Source organism: Vicugna pacos, chromosome 31 (assembly GCF_048564905.1).
Source record: "Vicugna pacos chromosome 31, VicPac4, whole genome shotgun sequence".
NCBI classification, from domain to species: Eukaryota; Metazoa; Chordata; class Mammalia; order Artiodactyla; family Camelidae; genus Vicugna; species Vicugna pacos.
In genome coordinates, this window is record NC_133017.1 from 24976874 (window position 1) to 24982873 (window position 6000).

The 6000-nt window shown below is 57.4% G+C and overlaps 1 long non-coding RNA gene across 1 annotated transcript; it reads left to right on the forward strand.

Moving 5' to 3' along the window:
• The first annotated feature begins 2353 nt into the window (after nt 1-2353).
• LOC140690694 (uncharacterized) lies at nt 2354-5309 on the forward strand. The gene is made up of 4 exons (XR_012065954.1): nt 2354-2563; nt 2716-3100; nt 3881-4032; nt 4896-5309. It is a non-coding gene; the product is annotated as an uncharacterized lncRNA (long non-coding RNA).
• The last annotated feature ends 691 nt before the right edge of the window (nt 5310-6000 follow it).

The window sequence follows — 6000 nt, forward strand, 5'->3', positions numbered from 1 at the left end:
CAGAGGGTCCTTGCTCACAGCATCTTCCAGGGACACGGACCACACACACTGCGGGGAGCCTGCCGCCTTGTGCAGGGAGCCGTGAACATGAGCTTCTTGTTCCCTGCCTGTAAAGGTCAGGGCTTCTGAAGTCCCTGCGTATCCTGAGCACGGACAGAGTGCTGGCACGGACCTGGCGCCCCAAGGCGGGACAGTCCTGGGAGCACTGGGGAAGCCCTTGGTGTCTCTCCTGGTGCCACCTCATCCCTGCTGTGTCGCCTCCTGAGCAGAGAAGCCTGCACCTCCTCCAGGGACACAATCCACTGACTCTTAGCCCCTCTCAGATGCTGACCACGGGTGGCAAGAAGCTGTACGAGCCCAGGCTCCTGGGGGAGCCCTGAAGATCTCAGGAAGCACCTTAATGCCCCCCAGCTTTCTGCAGATCTGTTGCTCCCTGCCCGGCGCAGCATCCCTGTTCACTCTGCCAGACGAGCCGAGTGCTAGCCAGCTCCTCACCACACCCTCACTCCTCCCTCTGCCGAGCAGCAGGTTCCCCACGGATGCTCTGTGTCTCACAGCCCTCCACCCGGGACTCGAGACTCCGCATCCGTGAGGGCGGGACCCTGTTCGTGCCTCACGTTCCCCCCACCCAGCCGCCGTGGCCACGGCCACAGGCAGGCTCAGCCCTCCCAGCCCCGATGACCCTTCCCTCCCTTCTCTGCTCACAGGGGTCCCGGCCACCTCGGCTGGCAGCTCTGCGAGGACCACGTGAGGTGAGGGTGGCGCCAAAGGAAAACGGCTCGCAGCCGCGAGAGGAGGACGCCAGAGGTGCTGACAGCACACCCACAGCCTCACTCGCACATACCCACCCCCTCGTCCACACGTGCCCTCACACACATACCCACAGATGGTTGCACACACACATATACACACGTACACACTCACCTACACACACACAGACACATACACAAACTCACACACACACTTGGGCACACACTCGTCCACATGCCCACACTCGCCCTCTGACACCGCCCAGAGGCGGCCTCCGTGGTGGCACGGGTGACTGAAAGCGGAGGGCCTCGGCGTGGCACCCAGCCCATCCTGAGACAGAGGCCCCCGTGTCTCGAGAAAAGGAGGAACAGCGACCGAGAGCAGGAAGGAGTCCCACCTGCTCTGTCCCCGGAGGGGCGGGGAGCCGCACGAGGGACTCTGGAGAGCCGCCGCCAGAAGACAGCCGGAGGCAGGGGCCGAGGCCCTCGTCCGAGGTCGGCGTGGGCGAGGCAGCCGCGGGAGCCCTTCCGCGGGCGGGGGCGGTTCCTCCTTGCCGCGAAGCCAAGCCTGGCGCGGGTGCGCGTGGGTCGTTAGCTGCGGAGGCGGCCCCTGGAGGCGCAGGGGCCGAAGGCAGAGGGGGCGGGGAGGAAGCAGGGAGCTGGCTTGCTAGGCTTCCAGGGTTTTGCAAGCCGGCTCTCAAGGCCAGTTACGGCTCAAAATTGTTCCTTCAACATGTAACCACATGAATGAGATCAAAACAACGGCTCGGCTAACACGCCTGGCTCCCCAACCACTGCAGCTCCCGCGGCTGCTGGTCCCCGGCACGGTGCTGCCACCGAGCTGCCACCGGACTTCCACCAAGGTGGGGCGGCGGCATCACGGAGAGCAGCAAACGCTGCAAACGCAGGCGTGCGCCTTGCCTTCCCGGAGAGCCCGCCGCTCGGGCTGCCTCGGCCCCTGCCTGGTCGCTACGTGCACGGCTCCCTGGGGTAGTCCGCTGACCCAGGACCAAGTTTCCCCGGGTGCTGGAGCAGCCGTGAGCAGAGGGCAGGGGTGCCTTGAAGGACGCTCCCCCCACCCCCGCCATCAGCCTGGGAACTGGCTGCAGCCAGCGAGGGGCGGGATCTGGTGCGCAAATGCGTGGGCTGCAGTGAACCAAGGACAAGCGTCTTCCAGAAGATTCCCTCCTCCCTGTGGGGAGTGGGCGGAGCTTACTCCAAGGCACTTCCGGCCGTCTCCTCACGGCTGCTCCAGGTCCAGAGAAACCTGGTCCTGGTCAGGGGCTGGGGCAGGCCCCAGCAGCTTCCCTACCTCTCAGGGCTCTTTTCAACCTTCCAGCATCCGTCCCCCTCCCTGACATCTTAAACACGCCCGGCTTGCCTGCGCCTAAGGCACCTGGGTCCCTGTACCTCTAATTCACACCTGGCAGCCCCCAGCCGGCCAGCCCGGCTGCCGCGTGGCTGACTCCCGCACAGCCCTTCTCACCACGGGAACGGTGCGCCCCGAGGTCCCCGGAAGGGGAGACGGCACATTGTGCAGGTGGGGCGGGGATGAACGAAGCGCAGAAGCCGCCCAGGGGCTCACAGATCCCGGGAGGCCTGAGCCCAGGGAAGCCAGCTCTGTCTACAACTTTCTGTCCTTTCGTGTTAACGTGTCCTACAGCTCAGCACGCCCAGTGGGCCGGGGACAGCAGACACCACGAGGACAGGCTGTGTGGGGTGAGGGGGCGGGGGTGCTCCCGGCAGCATCTCGGGACCCGGGACCCAGCCGTCCGCCGAAGCCTGACAACTCAGACCCATTTAGTAGAGATCAGGTGCGTTCTCCTTCAGTGTATTTCTCCCTCATGGAAAAGCACCAGTTGAAGATGATTTCCTGGCTCAGCCATGACTTGACTTGCAGTCTTCGAGTGCATTGTGTTAGCGAGCTTATTCTGTTGACTGATTTCCTTTTATTTTCTTTGCAAAGAAATCGAGTGGCTGCAGAGACACAACAGGAGGAAGCAGTTGACTCAGGGGGACCCCACGTGGGCTTGCTGGCAGCGCGGCCGCGGGCAGCACTCGGAGAAAATGAGGCCGCTGGATGGACAGCTTTGCCTGGTGGGGGGGAAAGGGATTCAAGTTTCTGGTGTTTCAGACTTGAATCTCGGCTCTCCAAGCAGGGGCGTGAGTCAGAGGGCAAATAATCAGATGGTGAACGCCCCAAAACCCGGCTCTGAATGCAACAACACAGGCTGTGGAGCTGTCATCACCTGCCGCGAACCCAAACAAGCCTGCACTCCGCAACCCGTCCCCGGGCGGGTGCGAGCGGCAGGCGGCACGTCAGGGAGCCAGCCCGTCAGAGCGTGACCTCCGTGAGTTCACACGCACCCCCGGGGCCCCAGACGGCCACCCTCACTCTAAGGGCGGCAAAGACACAGCCCGTCTCTGTGGCTTTTCTTTTTTTCCTCCCCGTTCCATCAAGCCCCACGTGCATTAAGTCACTGGCGCTGATCAGGCCTCCTTAGGGGCGGAGGCCAATGCCTCCATGCCCATTTTGCAGATGGGAAAACAGAGGCAGGGCTAGTTGAGCATCAGGGTTGATTGCGTTAGAATGCTTAGAAATGGGCCTGATGCACCCCTGCCTTGGCTCTTTCAGCAGCGGTTTAAAATCTTCAAGGGGTAAAACATCTTTGTCCATTTCAAGCCAGAGGTCCTGGCAGGATTTCCACATGGTCTGTCATACGTGCATGCCTTGCGTCAAACACCTCTTGATTCCTGACTTCAGATTATGAGACGTCCGGGGTCTGTTTGCTGTGTCCACCCTTTTTGCTCGGCGGTGATGTAGCAAAAGCTGTAACAATGTTAACTTCCTGAAGCAAAAGGCAGACGGGCTCGTGCGACTTACCTTTTCAATGAAACCGCTGTCCTCACGAGCCACGCCACTCGTGTCAAATACGTCAAGACTCTGGCCCGTCCCCGTCCTGCAGGCACTGAGTTCATTCTTTCTCCCGCATGAAGGTCCGAGTCCTTGCATTTTACGCCTCTTTGGTTTCCCGCTTGATGGTCCCTTCTGTCCTTGTGTCATCGTTCGATTTTCTAAGCTTTTAACCTTTTCAGTCATTCTATATTTTTCCTATATTTGGTGGCTACAGGAGCAGACGGCATCATAGGAGGCTGGGGTGGCCAGTTTTGAAGGAGATTTCAGGATCTCAGGAGAGAGCCTGTTGCTTTTGCTTTGTTGGTGAATCCGGAGAAAGCCGTACCCTCTCCCAGACGAGGCTCCCGGGCAAGTGAACTGGACAAGGTAAGAAAAACCCCTTCTCAGAGGGGTGATGTCCTTCCTCAGGCCTCCCCCCACCCTCAGGGAAGAGGCCCTGCTCACAAGGGTGACAATACAGTGTCCTGCAGGAAAGGGGGAGGGGAGAGCTTGGCGCTTGGAGGCATGAAGGCAGAGGGCTGGTCTGTGGGCAAGGGGATCCCGTGATTCTAGGGAGAGCCGTGAGTCACAGGGGTGGTGAAGGTCGGGGCTGCATCTCTTAGAAACCCGTGGGGACTGGCAGGAGCGGAAGGCAGGGCCGCTGGGTGCACCTGTCGGGGCTGGGTTGGGTCGCCCTGGCTGCCTCCGTGCCCACAGCAGCCCCAGCAGCTCCCCTCCTCCCTCTGGGTGGGCATCTTAGCCACCATCCCGATGAGCCAAATATCAGAAGCTTTCACCACGTTTTCTGGGCATAACCGGAAGCCCAGTGGTATGCACTCTAGTCCCCTGCATCTCTCTGAGATTGAATTTCTTACCAGTCGGCTTAGTGGGACTTGAAATACATCTTCTGTTGATTTAGAAAAATAACGTGACATCTCTTGCACTTGAGTGCGGTGGAGCGTATCAGCCAGCCTCAGACTGAACTCCCTAAAACAGAAGCCACATGTCAGCAGTTTAAAGGAGACAGGGACTGTTTTTCACCTTGCGTAAACAAATTTAAAGAAGGCAGTCCCAGGCTCTTTCCGAAGTTCCATTTCACCATCCTCGGTGAGTGGCTTCCAACTGCAAGGCTGCCTCCTGGTCCAATATAATTGCTGGCGTGCAGCCATCGTGTCTGCATTCCAGGCAGGAAGAAGGATAAAGGTGAAAGGGCAAGAAGGCGCCAGCCAGCTGTTCTTTTTTCTTTTAAGGTGCTTTCCTGGAAGCCCCACCCTCCTGTGGCGAAAAGTCAAGAGTAGTCTTACCTACTTGCAGTGGAGGCTGAGAAATTTGGATGTTGTAGCTGGACTCATGCTTATCCCCAATAAAATAAGGACATTCCTGTGGCAAAAGAAGACAAAAGAGGTGGGTATTGACTGGGGAAATTGTAATCTCTGCCACATAAAGTCAAATTAATGATTAATATGTGTACCTACCCTCAAGTTCTTGCTTAGAATTTCTCAGATACCTGGAAATCTGTTTTCCTCGGATTAGAAATTCCTGACTCTAGTGATTGATAGTTCTTCATTACCTTACCTGTACTGTTATTTCAAGACTTTTTACATTAAGGAAGTATTATGAAAAAGAACCATAACACTGACCTCGCTATCGGCTGGTGGGAAAGACGAGCCACGCTTCTAACATGTCCCCAGGACGCTCTGTGCTTCTCAATGAAATGAAGCTGCCTTTTAACCAGCACAGAGCCAGCCACGGAGAACAAAATAAAGACACATTTTGCACCAAATATATAAGAGAAGATACTTTCCATTCCTAACATTCTTCAAAAGGGTGGGCTGGCCTTCCACTTGGACCATGATTTTGACCCACAAATAGGATAGACTAGAAGGAGAATAAGAAGGGAGATTTTGCTAAAGCATTTGGGTGGGATTTCAAAGAGAAAATGAGAGAAGAAAAGGGCAAAAGAGGGTGCTTTGGCTCAGATGAATCTTTGGAAGTGAGGTTGATTTAGCTCTGAAGGCTGGACCACAGGGGGAAACAGGAACTCGTTCATTCTGCCCCCGAGGGCGAAGCAAGGATGTGGGGGGACAGCCTCCAGGCAGAGGATGCTGCGGAAACCAGGAGGTGGTGCAAAGCACCAGAAGGACATGGCTGCTCCCCCAGGACAGAGGGCAGCACTGGGGCAGGAGGAAAGGGAAGCCACTCTCTTCCCACATGCAGCAGGGAAAAGGCATGATGCGGTCATGTCTGACCAGATGACTCCTGTAAGTATATACCCCTTGCATTAATTTTCAGGCATCTCATCCGCCTTTGGAAATTTGCAAATAGATTCAAGGTAGCGACATTCCTGCCCATTGG